Source organism: Pelodiscus sinensis, chromosome 4 (genome assembly GCF_049634645.1).
Source record: "Pelodiscus sinensis isolate JC-2024 chromosome 4, ASM4963464v1, whole genome shotgun sequence".
Taxonomy (NCBI): domain Eukaryota; kingdom Metazoa; phylum Chordata; order Testudines; family Trionychidae; genus Pelodiscus; species Pelodiscus sinensis.
In genome coordinates this window covers 106,085,994-106,100,057 of record NC_134714.1, presented here as the reverse complement: position 1 = coordinate 106,100,057, position 14,064 = coordinate 106,085,994, and the positions used below count along the sequence as shown (strand labels likewise).

Here is a 14,064-nt window from a genome sequence, read left to right as displayed (position 1 = left end):
ATCCAGAGAGGTAATTTCCTGCTGGATTCAGGCCTACAATCCTATCCCTTTGCAAAATTCCCTTCCAGAGAAATTCAGAGCTATTTTTACCACTGAGAACAGAAGCCACATTCTGGGCTACCTCAAAACCAACCACATTTCTTTTTTGACCAGGTGTCTGCTTTCTTGTCAAGAGTTTTCTGATGTAAATTCAGACATGAGCAAATTAGCAGATGATAAAGAGGTAGCAAACATAAGAGAATTGAACCAAAATAACCTAGAGAGAGTTTAGCACAGTAGGGGTGTTGCAGGGCGCCCCCATCCCGCACTGCTCAGCCCTGGAGTCAGGCAGTACACTCCCAGGCCCGAGTTCAGCCCAAACGCAGGCCCTGAGGCCTAGTCCAAGTTCAAAGCAGACCCTGAGGCCTAGTCCAGCACAAACGCAGGCCCTGAGGCCTAGTCCAAGGTCAAAGCAGGCTCTGAGACCTAGTTCATGCTCTGGGTGGATGGGGTAGGGAGGTCCGGGTTCTCCCTCTCCACCGGACCCCAACCCAGGGCCCTATTAGTGGTGGGTGGTTCCCACCACTGGCTCGGCGGGGAGTTCTCCCTGAAATGCACCGAGCCTACCAGGGGATTCCCTGCCCCTTGCCCTGGGTTGCTTCCTACCCCAGCCCTATGGCCGACGGAGACCCCACCTGTAGATGCTGGGCTGGCGGCAGCCGTGACGTTGGCAGGTCTGGCGTCTGGGGCAGCAGTGAAGGGGTTGTCCACCGCGGCGGGGCAGGTGGCCCCCCGGGGTCGGCGTTGCGGGCATGCTCAGCCCGGGGACGGTAGTGGCAACGGCGGCAGTCCTGGCGGCTCTTGCTACAGCGGCAGGTCCGGCTGTGGCTCTGGAGGTTGGACAGGAGCTCCTCTCTCCCCGAAGGCCAGCCGTAACTGAGCTGTTTCTCTGGCCTTTATACCTGGCCTGCAGTTGGAGCATGCCCAGCACTGCTGCGGGGGTGAGGCTAGCACAGCCCAGCAGGCCAGCTGGCTCCCCCCTTGGCCAGTACAGGGATGGACCTCTCCGTCACAAGGGGGAACAGGCAACAAGTCAAAATTCCATACTACTAAAATAGTCAGTCCAGCATCCAGAGAGGACACAGATACAAAATGTACTGAGGTAACCAAAGAGCCTGACTACTTGCATTAAAGCACATTTGTTTTCATATACTCTTTAAAATGCCCTTACTATTCCATGGGCACTTTAGTGACTTCAAGGTAAGGAACCTAGAGCCCTCAGAGTTGAGAGCAGAGTTTCCAAGATGCTCTCTCAGGCATTCCACTACCTGAGAATGTTTGAATCTTCAAGAGCTTAGCTGACAGAGAGGGTGACTTTTGCCATAGGCTGTTAGTCGTGACATGACCACCATTGCTGTTCCCTTACTAGGATCCCACACGTAGTAGTTGACCCATTCAATGGTTTTGGATTTAGTCAGCATGCAATTTCCAAATCAGAAACACTATGCAGCTAGAATCAGGCAGTCTCCATGGTCTATTGGAACTTTTGGTTGACTAAATTCCATCTCACTTGCTGATAGAATTCCAGAGAAGAGTAGAAGCTTTATTTTTAAATTGCCCTGGGAATAAATTTCACATCCTGCATGGAAGTGGTCAGTCCATCCACCAAAATTAACTTTTAGTCAGCCAGATCAGATGTGCATTTCCTGTTAAAATATATCTTGCATAATTAAGATTTCAGGCTTTAGGAATGTTCAGTTTTCCTTTTTATCACATGTGGGGCTTTAGGGACAAGCAAAATAAATGCTTAAAAACAAATGACAAACAGACTGCAATTGTTCACTCTGCCTTGAATTACAAAACAGCATTTTTCACATGATTAGAGTCTTAGGTCATTAAAAGTGTCAATTGAGAAAAATGTGTAGAGGAAAAGATGTAAAATGCTAGCGGTATGTCTGATGGAACCTGGCTTTAGGAATGACTGGGAGGAGAAAGGACTTTAATAATAAGCAAATGTATCCGATTTCTGAAAACACAGTGTTCGAGTCCATAGAGAAGCTGGCAGTGAGTTCTGTGACCTGCCTCTGAACCCTTCAAACTCATTTCCTGTCAAGCATCAGACCCAAGAGGACAAGCAATAGTGTTATTTTCTTGAAAAATCTTAGATTGGAATTCCAGTAATGGCTCAAATTCTACTTCAGTTGTATTGAACTGGCCACTTCCAGTTTCTAAGACTGGTGTGCACATGGCAGTACTCTGCTCTTCGGGGGAAAGAAGCAGAGAGCCGAGGTGAAAGGGGGAGATGGTTGCAGTTTCTCAAAACGTGAACAAGAGTGTCATTGACAAGACCATTTAAATACATCACAGAGACTTTCAGTTACAGATTAATTTTCTCCTTAAGGGTGGAGGTAAGCCTAATTGTAAGTGATTGTGTGGATGCCTCTGATCTCCGCCTACATCGGCGTGTTCCAAGATCAAGTGGCTGCTGGTGCATCTGAAAGTGGTGGGCAAAACTGATACACACGCAAACTCCGATACTCATTAACAAACGGGAAAAAACATCTTCTACCTCAACTCAGTGCAGGGCAAGCAAAGCCTTCTCTCACCACAATTTACATGCTTGTGTGAAGCTGATGCACGTCATATGAGAGTTATGAAAGTATAAATCTGGGTTGGAAATCCTGGAGGACCCGACTCATGAAATAAAAGGAAATTCCACTTTGGGTTTTTCCACTTTGGGTTTTTCCAATTTCCAGACAAAACCCCATCTGAATAATTCAGAACCACCTCAAAAAGTTGATTTAAGTTCTATTGTAGAAACTTGTTTTTCCTGTCTTAGTTCACCCACAGGATTCAAGTTCCTGGATGTAGAGTCAGGACCAATCCTCTCTTCTTAAACTTCTTCCCCTTTAATCCTCCCACCCCTTGAACGTTTGAATTTGGGACCAGACTGTGCAGGGCTGGATCATCTTTACAGACAGGTGAGTCATGAAGCCAGAAGTTCCCTTTCTCCTCCAATTTAAGATCCCTTAAGGGAATTTTATTTAAAGATTTCACTTTGTCTTTGTTAGGTTTCCTGTCAGCAACACATAGAAGGCTGCAAAATGGTCACTGAGCTCTATAAGAACAAAGAAGTGCACTGAAATGTGATGCTTCTGCCTTTCAAAGCTACAGAGCACTTGAGATCCAGGGACAAATTCAATAATGGCTATGATATTCTTTGTCAGTAACCTTCTTCTATTTCCTCTATAATTGTTTCTAACACTGGTTTTATCTTCATAAACATAGAACATTAGAACTAGAAACAGCAGTTTGTAAGTCTTCAAAAAAAGGAAAATGTCAGCGCAAACAAAAGGAGAAAATCTGCAGCAAATTAATCACAATACATTTCCTTTCAATGGGGATGAAAAGGTGCATAAATCATTATACACATGTTTGTGATTCTGTCTCTCTTACTTTTTATTATTCTATTATTCAGTGGTTTAAATTAACCCCAGCTCCTGATCCAAAATTCCAATAAAGCAGTCCTACAGCAGGTGTGTCAACTCGCATTCTATCAATAAGACCTTAAAGATGAAGATTCTGCCAAGCATGAAGTCAATTTCCTCTAGACACCCACTTCCCAGCTTCTAGTTATTGTCTGGTGACCCAAAGACTCCCAAGTCCATGCAGAGATCCCAATGGCCACCATTTAATCCTGAGACTGACTGGAGAACGTTTCAGTGGGATTTCCAAGTCAAATTAATGGAAGTTCCTGGTAACAAAAGAATGAATGGACAAACTAATGTTTTATTTTGGTTTAGTGACTCTTTGAACTGCCCATTGCAGCTGCAGGCTGACTCTCAGCCAATCCAAAAATACTGGGCTAAACTATGAACAAGCAAATAGGAAAAATACCACCCATAGAGTCTAAGGTTGGACTCATCTAGACTAACAATAATTTAATGAGAGAATCACCTGCCCAGTCAAAGGACATAGCCAAATTGTACTTCAAAATCACTATGCCCTGGAACTGTCACCTCGCTCTTGTGTGGGAAGACTACTAGACCTATTAGAGTACAAAAGATGGCAAACAACAGATGTGAAACCAGATTGGGTTTTCCAGTTTCCTTTTCTTTAAAGTAAACAGAGGGTCTTATTTCGAAGGACTAAAGAGAAATCTAACGGTATACACACAACAAGTAGAAGAAGGTAAAAATTTACTTCTCTTACATAGTCATTAATATTCAAATCCAAAAAAAGACTTCTACCAGGAAACAGTCCTGCATCATGGTATTTATTATAGCTCCTATGAGATGTGCCTGACCTTTTCAAAAGTTTGGATCTGGATCCGAACTTTGCAGCTGCCTCCTTTTGACAATGGTTCAAACTGAACAGTCCTGAACGTTGAAATAATTTGGGTCTAAATCTGGATCCAAAATTTGCAGCTCGGGTGTATTTTGAACATTCGTTGTAAGTAGCTTAGACACAGATTCAAATGTAATTATTATTTCTGTTGAAAAAGAAAATCTTTATAAAGCAGATGTCTCCCTTTATCATTTACTCCTCTCAGCATTACTGTAAACAATGCATACCAGAGGGTTATAAATCTTTATTTCTGGAAGGTGCCACACCAAGTATGTACTCTCTCAGTAAGAGAGGCATAAAACTTGTAAAAAAATGAAATCTGCCTTCACTTATCTGAGCTTTAACTGCTCAGATATGGGTTTTTAAAAACGTCCATAGTGATAACGGTTCTTGATACTGATACCAATTCAGGAAACATCTGTATTCAGAACAACACAAAGCATTAACTCCAATTGAAGTCACTGAGATTTAAGCAAAACGTTTGACTTCAAGTGCATGTTTAAGCACTGGTTTGAACAGGGAATGACTTATTGTGAAACAGGGTCATTATTAACAGGACTATTGGGAGATAAACAATTCCAAAAGCAGCCATTCAAAAATGGTCAAAACAATGACAGTGGAAAAGCAAAAACCACATTGACCCATGTTGTGATGTTAAGACATTTCTGTTTGATCATCTATAGGATGTTTTCCCAGCTCTTCCTAAGGGATGGAAGTCTCAATAAGTACAAGTTGGACCTCCCTGGTCTGGCACTCACAGGACTTGAGGGGTCCAAACCAGGAATTTGCCAGACCAGGGGAGGGCCATGCTCCCCTCTTGACTGCCCTAGGGCCTCCTATCCCTGGAGCTCCCAAGGCTGGGGCTTTCCCCTGTTGTCCACTTGCTGCCACCAAAGCTCCCCAGAATTCCAGCTAGGACTGCCTGGCCGCTGATGGTCATGCTGGAGGTTCCCCAGGGTTCCCCTGCCGGGCCACCTGGCTGCTGCCAGCTCCACTGCTGCTGGAGATTCACTGGGGCTCTCCAGCCAAGGCTTCACTGCTGCTGCCTGGTCCCACTCCCACCAGTGATTCTCAGGCTGGGGCTGTCTGGCCACCGCAGCCCCATTGCCATTAGGGATACCCCACATTCCCCAGCTGGGGCTCCCCGGAAGCCTGGCCCCACTGCTGCTGGGGGTCTCCAGTGGGCCACCCATCTGCCACTGGCCCCACTGCCGGGGCCAGTCCTGCTCCAGACGGTTCCCTGGCCCAGGACCAGCCAGCAGCTGCCTGTCCTGGACAGAGGCTCCCCGTTTGTTGCCTTACCTCACTGATACTGGGGAGGGGTTCCCCCGCTGGGGCAGGGCTCCCCACCCCTCAAGTCCTGCTGACACTGGGGATTCCTAGCCTGGCTAGGGCTCCACAGCTGCTGCCTGTCCCAGCCAGGACTCACCAGCCTTTCAAGCTCCCACTCCTGGTCTCCTGGGCACAGTGGTCCAGCAACATCTGTGCCCTTGCTGGACCACGGACGTTGGACCAGAGAGCTCTGGATATGGGAGGTACATCTTGTACTGAAAGACAGGTACCTGTGAGAATGGTGGCCTGTAACACAGAAATACTATTTGCAATCTGAAGCAAATATAAGTTCCTGAAAGCTGTTAGGCAAACAATCCAGAAATCCTAAGTGAGTGCTGTAGTCGTTTAATAGAAATATTGCTGACATGCTATTTTGGGGCTATTTTTATATTTGTCAGCAACAAAAATGAGGTTTCCTTATGTAGCAGATTCCCCTGGCCAGGATAACAGTAATTCATTATTATATTGTCAGAACCCCAAGGGGGTGAAACTGACTCATTGCCCCACATACTACTTATTCTGAAATCACAGTGCATCGATACTGAGTATTAATAGTGCTAGAAAGCCACTCTTTCCTTTATTTTATTAACAACAAAAAACACACCACCACAAAACTATATAGCAGTGGGAGACAGTACCTGTTGGTTGGAACAATTTTTAGTGAGATGCATTTGAGAACTATTGTACACACATTAACTGATTATCCTCACAACAGATTTGTGATGTCTGATAAACGTATCATTAACTGCACTTTGCAGACACTTAAACTGTGAGGCTTGAGTCCTCTGGGCCTCATTTTCAAATGATGGGCATCACCAAGTTTTTGGCTATGCAACTTGAAACCTATAGCTCTAATTTGCAGAGAGGCTGAGCATCTGCAGATAATAATGACTTCAAACTGAAGTTGAGGGACTCACCTCTAAAAATGAGGCCTTAACTGTTTCATATTGGGTAATTTAATAGGGAGGTACCCAGAACTAGTGGGCAGGGGCACACATTTTAAATTGTTGCTCCGCTGTTTGTTAAAGTCCCACAGGAAGCACTGGCACTTAAGGAGCAAAGGTCAGGAGTTCATGGCTTCCTACTTGGTACCAACATGCCTACCTTACTCCTTCCGAATTCTTAAAATCAAAAGGGATGATTTTCTATTTATCCCTATCAATTTACCACTCTGAGGCCTGGTCTACACTAGAGATGTAATAGTCTAGTCAATTAACCGATGAGCAAAAACGTATAGCTTAATGCTATAGAGTACGTGCATCTCTCCCCCCCCCCCCCCGCCCACACAGCCCTTGCCAGTACATTTTTTAGCAGGCTGGCCAGCAGCCCAGCTCAGTCCTGGCTTGTACTTGGTCCTGGACCTACCCCTGCTGTTGCTCTGCATTTAAAGTGGATTAGGAGCCAGGAGAGCAGGCAGCCTGGCTCAGTTACGGCTTGTGCTGGGTCTGGGAGCTCTGACCCCTCCAGACAGGGGCTGCCCGGGGACCATAGACTAGCTGACTAACCAATAAGAATTCATGAGGTTAATCAACTATTCAATTAACAGACATTTAACATCCCTAGTCTATATTAGACCAGGCAGGCAGAAGTAGGGTACCTTACCTTAAGTCGAGCCCTGGCAGTGTCCACACAGCTGGAGGCCAATGGGAGCACACAATCCTATCGGCTTCCCTTACTCCTCACAGAAGAAGGGATACCAGACACCAGCAGAGGCTGCCCTTAGCCTTCAACGCAAAGGTCAAAGTACACCTGCTAATTTGAATGCTAGAAGATTGACCTCTGGAGTGTCAATCATCTCTTAGGTGTAGACCTACCCTGAGTGGATGCAGATACCTTCTGATGCAAGAAGTGAGAATGTTGGCTTGGGTGATGCCTTCCTTATCTTTTTTTAAAAAGACAACTGTTTGCCCCAGAGTTCCTCACTAGTTTAAAGTGGCAATACACTTGAGCTGTCAAGGAGATGACAAAGCTAATGAAGATGTAGTGACCACAACACGGTTTTCCAGAGAAGAGGCACCTACTTAGAACAGAGATCCCCAAACTGTGGGACATACCTCATAGACTCATAGACTTTAAGGTCAGAAGGGACCAGTATGATCATCTAGTCTGACCCCCTGCACAATGCAGGCCACAGAATCTCACCCACCCCCTCCTAGAATAATCCTCTCACGTATATCTCAGACATTGAAGCCTTCAAATAGTTTAAAGACCCCAAGATGCAGAGAATCCTCCAGCTGTGATCTGTACCCCATGCTACAGAGAAAGGCGAAAAACCTCCAGGGCCTCTGCCAATCTACCCCGGAGGAAAATTCCTTCCCGACCCCAAATACGGCGATCAGCTAAATCCTGAGCATGTGGGCAAGACTCACCAGCCAGATACCCAGAAAGTTCTCTATAGTAACTCTTATCATCCCTCCATTGACCTATTTACCACTGATGATGGTCAATTAGTTACCAAGATCATGTTATTTCAAACCATCCCCTTCATAAACCCATCTAGTTTAATCTTGAAGCCAGATAGATCTTTTGCTCCCACTACTTCCCTTGGAAGGCTGTTCCAGAACTTCACTCCCCTAATTGTTAGAAACCTTCATCTAATCTCAAGTCTAAACTTCCTACTAGCCATCTTATATCCATTTGTTCTTGTGTCCACATTGGTATTAAGCTTAAATAATTCCTCTCCCTCCCTGGTATTTATCCTTCTAATATATTTAAAGAGTTCAATCATGTCCCCCCTCAGCCTTCTTTTGGTTAAGGTAAACAAGCCAAGCTCCTTGAGTCTCCTTTCATAAGACAGGTTTTCCATTCCTCGGATCATCCTAGTGGCCCTTCTTTGTACCTGTTCCAGTTTGAATTCATCCTTCTTAAACATGGGAAACCAGAACTGCACACAGTATTCCAAATGGGGTCTCACCAATGCCTTGTATAATGGCACTAACACCTCCTTATCCCTACTGGAAATACCTCGCCTAATGCATCCCAAGACCGTATTAGCCTTTTTCACGGCCATGTCACAGTGGCGGCTCATAGTCATCCTATAATCAACCAGGACTCGGAGGCCTTCTCCTCCTCCGTTACTTCCAACTGATGTGTCCCCAGCTTATAACTAAAATTCTTGTTATTAATCCCTAAATGCATAACCTTACACTTCTCACTATTAAATTTCATCCTATTGCTATCACTCCAATTTACAAGATCATCCAGATCTTCCTGTATGATATCCCGATCCTTTTCTGAATTGGCAATACCTTCCAACTTTGTGTCATCCGCAAATTTTATCAGGACACTTCCACTTTTTGTGCTAAGGTCAGCGATAAAAAGATTAAATAAAATTGGCCCCAAAACTGATCCCTGAGGAACTCCGCTAGTAACCTTCCTCCAACCTGACAGTTCACCTTTCAATATGACCCGCTGTAGTTTCCCCTTTAACCAGTTGCTTATTCACCTCTCAACTTTCATATTAATCCCTATCTTTTCCAATTTAACCAATAATTCCCCATGTGGTACTGTATCAAATGCCTTACTAAAGTCGAGGTAGATTGGATCCACTGCATTTCCTTTATCTGTTACTTTCTCAAAGAAGGAGATCAGGTTGGTTTGGCACGATCTACCTTTTGTAAAACCATGTTGTAATTTGTCCCAATTGCCATTAAACTCAATGTCTCTAACTACTTTCTCCTTCAAAATTTTTTCCAAGATCCTGCATACTACAGATGTCAATCTAACAGGCCTATTGTTACCCGGGTCGCTTTTTTTCCCTTTCTTAAAAATAGGAACTATATTAGCAATTCTCCAGTCAAATGGTACAACCCCTGAGTTTAGAGATTTATTAAAAATTTTTGCTAATGGACTTGCAATTTCATGTGCCAGTTCCTTTAATATTCTTGGATGAAGATTATCTGGGCCCCCCTGATTTACTCCCATTAAGCTGTTCAAGTTTGGCTTTTACCTCGGATCTGGTAATATCTACCTCCATATCCTTAGTCCCATTTGTTATGTTACCATTATCCCTAAGCTCTTCATTAGCCTCATTAAAGACTGAAGCAAAGTATTTGTTTAGATATTGGGCCATTCCTAGATCATCCTTAACCTCCACTCCATCCTTAGTAATTAGCGGTCCTACTTCTTCTTTTTGTTTTTTTGTTTTTTTCCTATTTATATGGCTATAAAACCTTTTACTATTGGTTTTAATTCCGTTTGCAAGGTCCAACTCTACCTGGGTTTGTCTACACTACAAAGTTAATTCGAACTAACAGATGTTAGTTCGAATTAACTTTGATAGGCGCTACACAAGCGCTCCGCTAGTTTGAACTTAATTCGAACTAGCGGAGCGCTTAGTTCGAACTAGGTAAACCTCATTCTACGAGGACTAAGCCAAGTTCGAACTTACTAGTTCGAATTAAGGGGTCTGTAGCCCCTTAATTCGAACTAGTGGGAGGCTAGCCCTCCCCAGCTTTCCTCACTCTGGCCAACACCAGGGAAAATCTATTGCCCCCCTCCTGGCCCCGGACCCCTGAAAGGGGCACGGGCTGGCTACGGTGCCCGTGACAGGTGCAAGCCTGCCAGCACCCAGCTAGCAGACCCTGCACCTGGCACGGCTCGATCCAGCCACCCGATGCCCCCCAGCCCTCCCCCTCTTCCCGGGACCAGGCTGGCGGCTCCCGGGAGCTTGCCCGGGACCGCAAGAGGCAGGCACCCACCTGGTCTAGTGCGGACATCGTGGACCTCGTCCACGATCTCCGCACTAGGCACAGGAAAGTGGCCATCTAGGGCAGGAGAGCTGCCAGCCTGGCCACCCAGGAGCAGGTGTGTATGAAAATCAAGGTGGTCCACTGAGACCCCCGACCCTGAGCCCTGAGCTTACAATGGCCATACTGGGTCAGACCAAAGCTCCATCTAGCCCAGTAGCCTGTCTGCCGACAGCGGCCAACCCTAGGGACCCTGGACGGGATGGACCGAAGACAGTGACCAAGCCATTTGTCTCGTGCCATCCCTCTCCAGCCTTCCACAAACTTTGGGCAGGGACACCACTCCTACCCCCTGGCTAATAGCACTCCATGGACCCAACCTCCATGACTTTATCTCACTTCTCTTTAAACTCTGTTCTAGTTGTAGCCTTCACAGCCTCCTGCAGCAAGGAGTTCCACAGGTTGACTCTTTGCTTTGTGAAGAACAACTTTCTGTTACTAGTTTGAAGCCTGCTACCCATTCCTTTCCTTTGGTGTCCTCTACTCCTTCTATTATGGGAACTAATGAAGAACTTTTCTATATGCACCCTCTCCACCCCACTCATGCTTTTATAGACCTCTATCCTATCCCCCCTCCGTCTCCTCTTTTCTAAGCTGAAAAGTCCCAGTCTCTTTAGCCTCTCTTCATATGGGACCTGTTCCAAACCCCTGATCATTTTAGTTGCTCTCCCCTCTCCCACCCTCTCTCTTCCCCTCTCCCACCTCCTTTTCCCAGTCTCCCCCAGTTTTGTTCAATAAAGACAGATTCTATTTTTGAACACACATTTTCTTTATTTTGTACATCCGGAAGGGGGGCTAGGGAAGGGTAAGTGGAAGGAGTTGAGGGAGGAATTGGGGTACGAGCTCCCGATGGGGAGGACTGGGCTGGCTCTGTGGGCTTCTGGGGGTGGAAGCTCTCCTGAAGCCCCCCAATTGCCCCCTCTCCCCAGATGGCAGCCTGCGGCAAGTGCAGCCGGTCTGATGGCCGAGTGGTGTGATGTGCCCAGTGTGGGTACTCCGGACAATCCAAGCCAGGACTGCTTTGCAAACGGGGCCCCCCTGAGAACTGTCTGTCCGGGATGGGGGTCGGGTCCCTTTAAGCACAGCCCTCGGCTAGCCTGGGACATCAGCTCCACGCTCTAAGTCCTCCTCTGATGCCCTGCCGGCACTGCTTCCGGCCATCCTTAATCCCGGCTAAGGGTCCACTTAATGTGGACATTCTAGTTCGAATTAGCAAAACGCTAATTCGAACTAGTTTTTTAGTCTGGATGCGTTAGTTCGAATTAGCTTAGTTCAAATTAACTAATTCGAACTAAGTTAGTTCAAATTAGCGCTGTAGTGTAGACATACCCCCTGACTTTTAGCCTGTCTCACTTTGTCCCTACATGCTCTAACCTCAAAAAGGTAGCTTTCTTTACTGATCCCTCCCATCTTCCACTCCTTATATGCTTTCTACTTTTTCTTAATCACCTCTCTGAGATGCTTGCTCATCCAGCTTGGTCTAACACACCTGCCTATAAATTTTTTCCCTTTTCTTGGGATACAGGCTTCTGACAGCTTCTGCAACTTTAACTTAAAATAATTCCAGGCCTCCTCCACCTCAAGATCCATAATTTCTTTAGTCCAATCAACTTCCCTAACTCTGGGTATGTCTACACTACCCCTCTAGTTCGAACTAGCGGGGGTAATGTAGTCATCCGCAATTGCAAATGAAGCCCGGGATTTGAATTTCCTGGGCTTCATTTGCATGAAGCCGGCCGGCGCCATTTTTAAATGCCGGCTAGTTCGGACCCCGTGCCGCGTGGCTACACGCGGCACGGACTAGCTAGTTTGGATTAGGCTTCTAATCCGAACTAGCTGTACTCCTCCTGATGTACAAATCCCGGGCTTCATTTGCAACTGCGGATGACTACATTACCCCCGCTAGTTCGAACTAGCGGGGTAGTGTAGACATACCCTAATTTCCTTAATTTATTAAAGCTAGCCCTTTTGAAATAAAAAACCCTAGTCTCAGATTTATTTTTGTTTATCCTTCCATTTAGCTTGAACTGAATTAGCTCATGATCACTCGAGCCATGGTTGTCCCCTACAACCATTTCATCTATGAGGTCCTCGCTACTCACCAAAATCAAATCTAAAATAGCATCCACCCCTTGTTGGTTCAGCAACTGCTTGATGAAGGAATTCATCAGCTATCACATCTAGGAAAATCTGAGCCCTATTATTATTACTAGCACTTGTTCTCCAGTCTATATCTGGAAAGTTGAAATCTCCCATGATTACGCAGTTTCCATGAGTATTTACTTCATTGCAAACATTAAAGAGGTCTCTATCCATATCCAAATTGGATCCTGGTGGTCTATAACACACCCCAAGCGGGCGGATCCCAGGGGCGGATCTGATAGTTTTGTTCCCCAATGTGATTTTTGCCCAAACAGACTCTGTCTTCTCCATTCCATCACTCTTTATTTCTTTACAATCTACCTCATCTTTGATATACGGCTCCACCACCTTTACCCTTATTTCTGTCTTTCCTAAATAGCACAGTCATACCTAGTATTCCACCATGTTTCTGTTATTCCTATAATATCTGGTTTCATTTCCTGGACCAATAGCTCTAGTTCCTCCATTTTGTTACCTAGGCTCCTCGCATTGGTGTACAAACATCTTAATTTTTGCTATTTGGCCTCACTCACATTCTTTACCCAATTTGGCACAGATGTTATACCTCCAATATGACCTATTAGACTAGTATCCACCCTACCCTTCCTCATGTACATTCTCCTACCCCCAGCTATATCCTTTCTTACTTCATTTTCCTCCCTTTCAGTGTTAAAATCCGGCGTAGAGATTACCTGGATATCTCCCAACCATCTCCGCCAAATTCCTAGTTTAAAGCCCTCTTAATCAGTTGAGCCAGCCTCCATCCTAGAAGTCCATTTCCCTCCCTACTTAGGTGAAGTCCATCCTGAGAGAACAGTCCTCTGTCCATAAATACCTCCCAGTGACCATACATCCCAAAGCCCTCCTTATAGCACCACTGCCTAAGCCATCTATTGATCATCATAATCCTGTCACATCTTAGTTGCCCTTCTCTGGGAAGAGGCAGAATCCCACTAAAGATCATCTGAGCCTCAATTTCCTTGAGCGTCCTCCCAAGACTAGCATAGTCTCCCTTAATTCGTTCCAGAGAGAATCTAGCTGTATCATTTGTTCCTACATGAAGGCTGATCAATGTAGGATCAATGTAGGATCCTTCCTGCTCCCTTAATAATCCTCTTCAACCTCAGTTCCACATCCCGTATATTAGCACCTGGCAGATAGCATACCCTTCTATTCTCTGGATCAGCTCTGGTTACAGGCCTATCTATTCTTCTCAATAAGAGTCCCCAATCACGTACACCTTCCTTTTCCTAGTGACAGTGCGATTCTCTGGTCTATCTCTTGCTTCCTCTGGCTGCAAGTCCTTGCCATTCCTGTTTTCCCTTGTAATCCTCTTTAACCCATCCTGTATCTTCCTGATGCTCATTATTGGTTTTGTCTCCATTAACTCTTCTCCTTTATCTATGGGACTAGCCACTCTTCTCTTCTTCCTTACCCTTCCATCTTCATTATCTATCTGCCGTATCCCTTCTTCAGGGTATGTCTACACTACAAAGTTAGTTCGAACTAACGGAAG

At 45.5% G+C, this 14,064-nt stretch overlaps 1 long non-coding RNA gene across 1 annotated transcript in view; it reads left to right on the top strand.

Moving 5' to 3' along the window:
- LOC142829207 (uncharacterized) overlaps positions 1-3,655 on the top strand; it is a 28,352-nt gene extending 24,697 nt beyond the window's left edge. Inside the window, exons 2-3 of the long non-coding RNA XR_012903622.1 lie at positions 2,819-2,960; positions 3,051-3,655. This is a non-coding gene — a long non-coding RNA (uncharacterized LOC142829207). The remainder of the gene's footprint in view (positions 1-2,818; positions 2,961-3,050) is intronic.
- The last annotated feature ends 10,409 nt before the right edge of the window (positions 3,656-14,064 follow it).